The sequence below is a fragment of the Pristiophorus japonicus genome, chromosome 10 (assembly GCF_044704955.1).
Source record: "Pristiophorus japonicus isolate sPriJap1 chromosome 10, sPriJap1.hap1, whole genome shotgun sequence".
Taxonomy (NCBI): domain Eukaryota; kingdom Metazoa; phylum Chordata; class Chondrichthyes; family Pristiophoridae; genus Pristiophorus; species Pristiophorus japonicus.
In genome coordinates, this window is record NC_091986.1 from 118,195,850 (window position 1) to 118,207,315 (window position 11,466).

The window sequence follows — 11,466 nt, forward strand, 5'->3', positions numbered from 1 at the left end:
CAAGAATGTCCTTCCTCAAGTTAGGAGACCAAAACTGTACACAATACTTCAGGTGTGGCCTCACCAAGGCCCTGTACAACTGTAGCAACACCTCCCTGCCCCTGTATTCAAATCCCCTCGCTGTGAAGGCCAACATGCCATTTGCTTTCTTAACCGCCTGCTGTACCTGCATGCTAACCTTCAATGACTGATGTACCATGACACCCAGGTCTCGTTGCACCTTCCCTTTTCCTAATCTGTCACCATTCAGATAATAGTCTGTCTCTCTGTTTTTACCACCAAAGTGGATAACCTCACATTTATCCACATTATACTTCATCTGCCATGCATTTGCCCACTCACCTAACCTATCCAAGTCACTCTGCAGCCTAATAGCATCCTCCTCGCAGCTCACACTGCCACCCAACTTAGTGTCATCCGCAAATTTGGAGATACTGCATTTAATCCCCTCGTCTAAATCATTAATGTACAATGTAAACAGCTGGGGCCCCAGCACAGAACCTTGCGGCACCCCACTAGTCACTGCCTGCCATTCTGAAAAGTACCCGTTTACTCCTACTCTTTGCTTTCTGTCTGACAACCAGTTCTCAATCCACGTCAGCACACTACCCCCAATCCCATGTGCTTTAACTTTGCTGCATGGCTCCCAAGGGGTTACATTTGCAGGAGAGCAGACCTGGGGAATGTAGATTACGATACAGATGGGACATTTGAGTCAACACTCTAGAGGCAATTAAAGACAGTATAATATTCCAGTGATTTTTCATGCTAATGTATTTGAACTTAGCAGAGGTTGTTCCCAAGTTAGGTGCATTCTATTCATGGCGTAGGGAGGGTAGTTGGTTTAAATAAAACTGACACTGTGGCCCCAATATTTACAGTGGTGAGGAGGGTGCAGGTGAAGCCGAAAGTGGCTGAAGAAACCGGCAAAGCTCCGTTGGATCCATTTCCTGCCCAGCAGCCGAAAAGATTGACAGCTTGGCCAGCAGACAGGATAAAAAAGCAGCAGCTATGATATTTCCAGAGAGAACACACAGCACACACAGCTTTTAAGATGCTAGCTTCCAGAAGTCTCCTTCTTGTCAGGTGACCTGGATTCTTTATTATTAACAGCACTAGCTGCAGTAACACAGGAGTCCACAGTGTGGAGCTACAGACATTACACTACTCCCTCCTTAATGAAGAAGTTATTATAACAAACAATCATCGTACATAACTTGCATGGTTATACATAACAAAAGATATGGACTTATTTTGCCATATTTACAAATCAAGCTTAACCACTTGTTTTCTGTTTTGAAGAGGATACCTTCGCTCTCGAACAGTACCTTCCAAACATGGTGTCGAATTTATACTCATTCAAGGCTGATCCTGAGGAAAGTTTTCCTCCAAGGGATGTCCTTGAATTCCATCTGAACTCTCTCTAACTTCAGACTGTTTGTCTACCTGACTCGGACTCAGACTTAAATTCTGACTTTCTCCTGGATTTGTTTCCAGTACATTGGATTTAGGATTTGCTACTGGTTTATCAAAACTATCTGATGAGTCAGAAATAATTGAATCATTCCCACCTTCAACTATTTCCATGTCTGTAGGTAAAATATGATCAATGTGAACAAACCAAACCTGTCCATTATCAAACATCTTGACCAAATATGTGCGAGGACCACATATCTTCACCACGCTTCCTGGTAACCACTTTACCCATTTATGGTGATGGTTTTTCACTCTCACCATCTGACTTAATTCCACATTTCTCTCTTTTACTCTACCTCTATCATGATTCTCTTTCTGTCTTAATTGTGTCTCTTCTACGGACTGTGCCAAGTTTGGTTTTAACAATGAGAATCCGGTTCATGGCTGTCATTTGAGAAACAACTCTGCTGGTATTCTACCAGTAGCTGTGTGAGGAGTATTACAATACGTAATTAGGAAATTAGCCAATTTGTGGTCCAATGACAACTGTCGGTTTCTTTGGATTTGGATCCAACATTTGTTTGACGAGGGCACGCTTTACAATTTGTACAGTGCGCTCTGCTGCACCATTCGAAGCAGGGTGGTACGGTGGAAACTTGGTATGTTTCACACCATTTTTTCTCATGAACTGTGCAAATTCTTCTGAACGAAATTGTGGCCCATTATCAGAAGCAATTTCTTCTGGGAGGCCAAATGAAGAAAATAATCTTCGTAAAATGTCTAATGTTTTACGTTGTTATTGTCCACATTGGAAACACCTCGACCCACTTCGAATGGCTATCAATCACAATGAATAATTGTTGTCCTTCTAGCTCATGATTCATGAAGGGGAAATCATGTTTAACTAATTTACTGGAATTCTTTGCAGATATAACAAGCATGGTGGATAGAGGTGTACTGATGGATGTGGTGTATTTAGATTTCCAAAAGGCATTCGATAAGGTGCCACACAAAAGGTTACTGCAGAAGATAAAGGTACGCAGAGTCAGCGGAAATGTATTAGCATGGATAGAGAATTGGCTGGCTAACAGAAAGCAGAGAGTTGGGATAAATGGGTCCTTTTCAGGTTGGAAATCGGTGGTTAGTGGTGTGCCACAGGGATCGGTGCTGGGACCACAACTGTTTACAATATACATAGATGACCTGGAGGAGGGGACAGAGTGTAGTGTAACAAAATTTGCAGATGACACAAAGATTAGTGGGGAAGCGGGTTGTGTAGAGGACACAGAGAGGCTGCAAAGGGATTTAGATAGGTTAAGCGAATGGGCTAAGGTTTGGCAGATGGAATACAATGTGGGAAAATGTGAGGTCATCCACCTTGGAAAAAAAATACAGTAAAAGGGAATATTATTTGAATGGGGAGAAATTACAACATGCTGCGGTGCAGAGGGACCTGGGGGTCCTTGTGCATGAATCCCAAAAGGTTAGTTTGCAGGTACAGCAGGTAATCAGGAAGGCGAATGGAATGTTGGCCTTCATTGCAAGAGGGATGGAGTACAAAAGCAGGGAGGTCCTGCTGCAACTGTACAGGGTATTGGTGAGGCCGCACCTGGAGTACTGCGTGCAGTTTTAGTCACCTTACTTAAGGAAGGATATACTAGCTTTGGAGGGGGTACAGAGACGATTCACTAGGCTGATTCCGGAGATGAGGGGTTTACCTTATGATGATAGATTGAGTAGACTGGGTCTTTACTCGTTGGAGTTCAGAAGGATGAGGGGTGATCTTATCGAAACATTTAAAATAATGAAAGGGATAGACAAGATAGAGGGAGAGAGGTTGTTTCCACTAGTCGGGGAGACTAGAACTAGGGGGCACAGCCTCAAAATACGGGGGAGCCAATTTAAAACCGAGTTGAGAAGGAATTTCTTCTCCCAGAAGGTTGTGAATCTGTGGAATTCTCTGCCCAGGGAAGCAGTTGAGGCTAGCTCATTGAATGTATTCAAATCACAGATAGATAAATTTTTAACCAATAAGGGAATTAAGGGGTATGGGGAATAGGCGGGTAAGTGGAGCTGAGTCCACGGCCAGATCAGCCGTGATCTTTTTGAATGGTGGAGCAGGCTCGAGGGGCTAGATGGCCTACTCCTGTTCCTAATTCTTATGTTCTTATGTTGTTCTCAGCAAAATCAATATGTAGTCTTTGACACACCCTGGGAGGCCATTTCCATGGTTGTAATGGTACTGATTGTGGTTGCTTGCTTACCGATTGACATGTCGTACACTGATGGATGATGTACTCTATATCTTTATCAAGACATAGCCACCAATAGTAACTGCATGCAAAACTCTTGGTCAAACACATTCCCAGGTGCTGGTCATGGAGGTCTCCTAATAATTTGGACCTGAATTTATTTGGTATAACCACTCATGCACCCCACATGATACAATCTTTATCAACTGATAATTCATTCCTACGAATGAAGAATGGATGAATACCTTTACTATTACCTGGTTTGGCCATCCATTTGCAATATAATCATACACCTTTGACATAACTGGGTCACGTTTGGTTGCTCTACCAATCTCTACAGCTGTGACTGGCAGTTCATCAATGTATGAAAAATAGAACACTTCTTCCCTATCGGTTGTAACTTGTGATGGGGAAAGAAATCTAGACATAGCATCAGCGTTACTGTGATCAGCTGATCGTCCGTATTCAATATCATATGTATATGCTGACAAAATCAAAGCCCATCTCTGCATTCGGGCTGCAGCTTATGTTGGAACTGGGGACTTTGGATGGAGGATTGCTATCAGGAGCTTATGATCCATAACGATGGTAAACTTACGATCATACAAGTACTTATGGAACTTTTTGACCCCAAAAATTAATGCAAAGCTTCCCTTTCGATTTGCACATAATTACGCTCACTGGCACTGAGAGTGTGTGACGCAAAAGCAATTGTTCTCTCCTCCCCGCTATGTAATACATGAGAGATCACTGCCCCAACTCCATACAGAGAGGCATCACATGCTAACTTGATCTCCTTAGATTCATCATAGTGAACTAACATGGTGCTCTCTACCAATTTGCTTTTACACTTCTTGAATGCTGTATCACATTCTTCTGACCACTTCCAATGGACCTGTATTTTCAACAGTTCATTCAGTGAATGTAATACTGTAGCCAAATTTGGTAGGAACTTCCCATAATAGTTCAAAAGACCCAAAAATGATCAAAGTTCAGTGACATTCTTGGAAGTGAGTGCATTTCTGATTGCATCCAGCTTTCCCTTAGTTGGATGTAAACCATCTTTGTCTACTCTGTACCCTAAGTACTCCACTGAGTTTTGAAATAACTCACATTTGCAAGCAGACACTCGTACTCTGTGCTTCTCTAGCCATTTGAGGACCTCATTCAATATGTTATTATGAATTTGCCTATTTGGTGCTGAAATTAGTATGTCATCCAAATAACATACTACCTCTTCAATACCTTGCAAAGTCTGGTTCATCACTCCTTGGAATATGGCAGGGGCGGAAGACACTCCAAATGGTAGCCTATTAAATTGATATAGGCCTAGATGAGTATTTATAGTCAAACATGACTTGGACTCCTCATCTAGTTCAAGCTGTAAGTAGGCATTCGTAAGATCCAACTTTGAGAAGATCTGACTACCTGTCAGTGTTGTGAAAAAATCTTCTATATTTGGCAATGTATTGGGGACATTACCCTCTAGAACCTGGTTTACGGTTACTTTATAATCACCACACAATCTTACCTTACCATCGGACTTAGGTACAACAACAATGGGTGTAGCCTAATTACATCGATCTATCTTAGAAATAATGTTTTCAGTCTCTAGTCTTTTGAGTTCTTGCTCAACTTTCTCCTTGAGTGCATATGGTATGGAACGTGGCTTGCAGTAAACCGATCTAGTGTCCTTCTGTACCCTGACACTCGCCTTGAAGCCTTGGATCGGACCTTGGTGCGAACCGTTCAGGTGCCTCTGGCTTCACCAGTCCACCCCACGTGCTGCAACGCTGGCAATTTCTCTCCCATTTGCCCCACACTCAACAGACTCCATTCCTCCATGAGGGGCACAAATGATTTCTCACCCGGGGGCGGGGGCCGGGGGCCGGGTTGGGGGTGGTGGGGAGGGGGGAAGCGGGGGTTCTACCACTTCCCGCAGACCGGTTGCACCCACAGCAGAAATTGGGTAGCCTCATGAGGTCTGGCAGGTTGCGAACAGGGCTGCACTCCGCTCGCGGTGTGAAAAGTAAAGAGGGGGTGTACAGCACGATTTTATTCCCCGGCCAACTTACTGGTCCGGCCTTTCATTGTCTATTTTGCAGGGTCTGTGCCGCAATGGTGCAGCCCGGCACTCCGCTTCTGTGCCAGGCTGCAGCCACAGCACCCCGCATCTCCGGTGGCGAGGTGGAGACCCCTGTCCCCACTGCAGAGCTCGCAGCATGCCGTCCAGTTTAACAGAAGGGGAGAGCCCTGTGCTCGCCCATGCACTATCTGGAGAGGCCGCGTAGCGCCCAACATTGCGCTCCATTTCCTCTCGGGGGCGCTAATCCCAATTTTGCGGCCGGGATCGGGACTTCCGAACCGAGCACAGGAAGTCCCGTCTTGCTTAGTTATTGCACCCAGTGCGTTTGCCAGCCAGTTGAAGGAAGTGGGTCTGATGATGTCATTTCATGACGCGTCATCATCCGATTTCCTTTGGGGACCAACGCAGCCTGGTTGTACATTGCACAGGAGGACACAAGCAGCGATGTCATCAGGAGGACCAGGCCACAGTGGCTCAAACCTTTCAATGATCTCAGTAGATCACGAAATGTTACTGCAAAGCCACACTCAACCTCATCCTGCTGTGCCACTCATCACATTCCCATCACGCTGCCTTCCTTACCCAACCCCTGCACATCATTACTCACACCAACTAACCTTGCACCTTCACCCATCCCTCTCTATCTACATTATTACTTCCCCATCTCACGAGCCATCCCTCACATTCATTCTCATCTTAATCTAGTCATACTAACTAACAACACACAAGGGTAGGCACTTGGGTGGTTTATGCAATGTTCATGTAAGTTTCTATTAATGTGGTGTCAAACATTGAAAGCTTTATTTTTAATATTTTGCATTGTTTGGAAGTGGCTTAGTGATTTGCAATGAATGGTGAGACATAATGGTACCTCACACAATAGTGATGAGTGTGAAAGGAATGGCTTGTGCATTGTAGGGATGCTTTATATTGTTGGTGTGGGGTGGTGCCAACTTGGAGCATCATGTGGCAGCCAGGGTGTACAGCGTCAAGTGAAGTAAATCTGGCCATGATGAGGCCTTCCCTGGCCCAATGTGGTCAGGCTCTGATGCCCTCTGCCCTGTGCAGCATCAGTTAATTGCGAAGAAGGTTGGTGTTGTTGTTGGTGATGCTGGTGTGTCTGGTGCTGCTGGTCTTAGGTGATTGTGGTGGGATACTGAGGACCAAGGTGTGATAGTTTCAAGGGCACCAATGCTGATAGAATAGATGGCAGGTGAAGTTTAGATGACATAAGCAATCTGTCAATGGTGAGAGAGGTTGTTCCAATGAGGTGACACTGGATAGAGAGTTTTCTCCAAACACTTGCAAACTGCATAAAGCTCAATCTGCCTTTTCAATCAGCTTCTGTGCTTGGAAAGTGAACAGCAGTGATATGGGAACTTTTATAGCACATTTGCAGCTGTCAACTAATGCGATGATTCCATGGCCATTCAACTCCCGCCCTGCTTACCCGACGTGATCCCCGAGCAGCATAGATTCCATGGGAAACCTGGTAAACTCTGAAAGTGAGCTGAAAATAGTTCTTAATCCTCTGTTTACAGATCATACTGACCTGAATTGCCTCCCCCACTAACAAATAAAGGACTAAGGCCACTACAGTTCAAGTACAACACATTGCCTCGTAGAGTCATTATTAGAGCATCTAAGGACACAATAATAACCATTCCTAGTTAACATTCAAAATTCACAGCCCGAGGGCAACATGTATTGGCTAGATATGATAGTCAAAAGAAGATCTCCAGGGAGGAGATTCACATAAATGCCTCTTGCTGCCAATAACTGGTTATCTTCTTGCTGTAGAACGAAACAGTTCATTCGATCGTCACCCAGCAGTCACATGACCATAAATACAACCAACTGACGATTGCAATGACTGGAATTGGAATGTATGGCCACCCCAGACTGGGGATGGATGGTTTAGTTACCGGACTGCAGTCAGACTGTCGCACCTGTTCTGTGTGGCCTGCACATGGTCCTAGCGGTGGGAGGTTGGTTGAAGAAGAAGCCTGAGGTCAATAGGTGATACCAAATCAAGTCAGGATCGTACTCCTGGGAATGAGAAATGCACTATTACCATTACCAGTGGTGTTGAATTGATCTCAATGTAAAATGCAATGATCAAGCAGAAAATAATACCAGTGGAGAGAAAATTAAAGTGGCACCTAGGGCAGCAGCTGTGCTTTAAATAACACTGACCATCCATTGCAGTAACAAATGTAATGAAAGCAAAACATTCACATTAATTTTATTGGTTTAAATTTCAGAAACAGCTGCATAATTCACATTATTTGTGACAAAATTAGTAGTTTCATTTAAGTGTAGTATAAACTGTGACTAGATTTTCTTTATTGTGTGTAAACATTTTACATGCCTATTTCTTCATGCATTTTACTACATATTTCTGTTTCACTGGATAGGGGGTTTTGAGTGGGGAGGGTTCTTCAGGTGGAGTGGAGTGCCCCAAATGTGTCTGCTGTGGCTCAGTAGGTAGCATTCTTGCCTCTGAGTCAGAGGTTGAGGGTTCAAGTCCCATTCCAGAGACATGAGGACAAAAATCTTGGCTGATACTCCAGTGCAGTACGGAGGGAATGCTTGCACTATTTCGGATGAAATATTAAACTAAGGCCCTCTCAGGTGGATGTAAAAGATCCCATGGCACTAATTCAAAGAAGAGCAGGGGAGTTATCCCCGGAGTCCAATATTTATCCCTCAATCAACATCTAAAAAAGATTATCTGATCATGATCACATTGCTGTTTGTGGGAGCATGCTTTGTGAAAATTGGCTGCCGCATTTCCTATATTACAACAGTGACTATACTCCAAAAGTACTTCATTGGTTGTAAAGCACCTTGGGACATCTGGTGGTCGTAAAAAGCACTATATAAATGCGAGTTTTTTGTGTGGAAATTCATTTTTTTGCTGCCCCTCTTAGTGCTCCGGCAATGGTGGCGAAAAGCAGTTGCTCCTGGGCAGCCAGCTTCCAGTGCCCCACCGGGACATTCGGTGCCGGTATCGACGGGGAGCGGAGCAGTACTGCCCGGGAGAGGCGAGCCGGTGTGCAATGCCCCTGGTTGCGACAGCGGCTCGATTTTTGGTTGCCGCCCGACCCGTAGTGCGCCCCAGTGGGAACGTCTGCGCATGCGTTCCAAGCCTTAGCGGCCGCAGTCAAGTAGGCAATGCTGACCTGAGGTAAGTGTGATTGTTTTTTTTTTTTATTGTGATTTATGTAGTGGTGGCATGAGCTATGTATTTGGAATGTTTTCAGCGTTTTCTTTTCAGGGTTTTTTTTCTCTGTTATGGCGCTCCGAGGCCGGCAATTTAGCTCAGGATTTTCCCTTGCTCAGCTGGCCTAGCGCCCTGCTCCAAACTCTGGGCCCAGTTAATGAATTTTGCGGCGGCAGACGCAAACCATTTGTCGGTGCAAAATTTGCCACTCCGTGTGGGACACTGTCCCAACTGAAGCGCGACCGAATGTCCACCCCATAATTTTCTATCTTTTTCTTGATGCCCAGTGTGGCCGTGGCCACAGGACTCACTATCCACTCTCTCCAACGCCAGCAGGCCATAGCTGCACTATATACTATCTTTTGGATGCACTGCAGCAGCTCACCAAACTTACTTCAACAGCATCTCTCTCTTCTGTGACCTCTACCACTGAGAAGGACGAGCAGTCTCATACCATTCTGATTTGGACATGCATTGCTGTTCCTACATCATTGCTATTAAAATCTCTACTTAACACTATTGTGGGACCACCATCACCGAAAGGACTGCAGTGATTCAAGGAGAAGACCAACCTTCTCAGGGCAACTAGGGATGGACAATAAATGTAGCTTTGCCAATATCAACCACATCCCGAGAACAAATAAAACAATGGAACATGCATGATCATCTGGGTGCAATCTATGACTCATTGGACCTTCGGGAATACAGCCATTCTGTAAAACTGCCAAGCTCTGCCATGCTGCTACTAACTGTGTATGGGGAAGGAGATTAAATTATTTTCTCTAGCAAACAATGCATGCTTGGTTCATCTGTGCACAGTTAATTGTCTATTTTGGGTCAATCATGCCTCAAAAGGTTGTGGGTTCAAGTCCCACACAAAAGTACAGTACTGAGAGAGTGTTGCACTATCAGAAGTGCCATCTTTCAGGTGAAACGTTAAATTGAGGTCACGTCTACTATCTCAGGTGAACGTAAAAGATTCCATGCCATTATTTGCAAAAGAACAGGGAAGTTCTCCTGTTGTCCTGGCCAATATTTATCCCTCAGTCGACATTAATAGAAACAGATTATCTGGTCATTTATCTCTTTGCTATTTGTGGGACCTTGATGTACCCAAATCGGCTGCTGCATTACTTCAAAAGTACTTAATTGGCTGTGAAACACTTTGAACATTCCTGGGGTTGTGAAAACTGCTATATAAATGCAATTTATTTTCTACTGTTAATAATACTGCCCCTGGCAGCACTGAATAACCCCATCACATAAAAGTTAAGAGTGGTTGTGACCTTTGCAGCCACTGGCAGTGCAGTGCGTGTGGTGGATGTGGGCTGTCGGTTGGGTTGTAGCATATAGGGGGGCTCAGTGCAAAGCTTTCTTTGTAAAGTGAGGCCTCTGCAAGCAACTGAACAGAGGAGAGCCTCAATCTACATATTCTGGTGTGGGGGCACTAGCAGGTGGGTGCCGTAGAACTCCAGCACTCACCGACCAGCTTACTATCCTTCTGTTGTTCTTCCTCTTCTTCCAAACGGCAAAGATGTAGGGAAATTTCAAATGGGAGATCCATTGTGCCCTATCTGAAATGATGGGGGGAAAATGATACACCAACAGTGATTGTAACTGCTGGGCTCTTTTAATTCACTTCTGCCTTTTTTATGGCATCTAGGGAGCTTGGACACTGTTTCACATCAGTGAGAAAATGCAGATATGGTGAAAATGACGGAAAATGGGACATATGAGGAAAGAAATTTGACAACGGAGCAGTAGCACCACCCACCCTAAGCCGGCATTGGGAAACCTGAACCATATTCTGGATTCGGCTTTATTTAAGTGCCGCCAGGACCAAACAGCACCCCACTGCAGCTGGCCAGCTATGAGAGGGGCAGAAGTTAGCCATCAGGTTGAGTTTTGAGGAGGAATACTGGGAGTGGGTGGCCAGAGTTTCTGGTAGGCCTAGGAACAGCATTCCTGCTCCTCTCACCTCCAAAAAAGTAAAGGAAAAAATGGTTTGGGTCCTTTTCTAGAGTGGCCACCATTGATCCCCTTAAGGATCAATGGCTGTTATAACTGTGGACCATGTACAGCACACACTCCGCCTATTTATGCCAACATTTTCAATTATTGAAGGAAAATTCTGTTTTAAACATCCATAACAACAAGAAGAACTTTAATACAAAAGAAAACTACTGTGGATGCTGGAAATCTGAATAATATATCATATTAGAAGCAGTTTAATGTGGTTCAGCAATCATTAAAGTACTTCTAATATGATATATTATTCAGATTTCCAGCATCCACTAGAACCACATTCAACTGCAAGCTGGGAAACAGGAACATTAACAGACATTATCTATCAGACAAAGGCAGATGGTAACCAAGGACAAATATTGTGTTGCTGTGAGATCAGCAGAACGGAGTGGTACAGTTTTAAAATAAGATACCATTAAACTGCAACAAGTGGCATGCATGATGAGGTAGCCCCTCTAAAC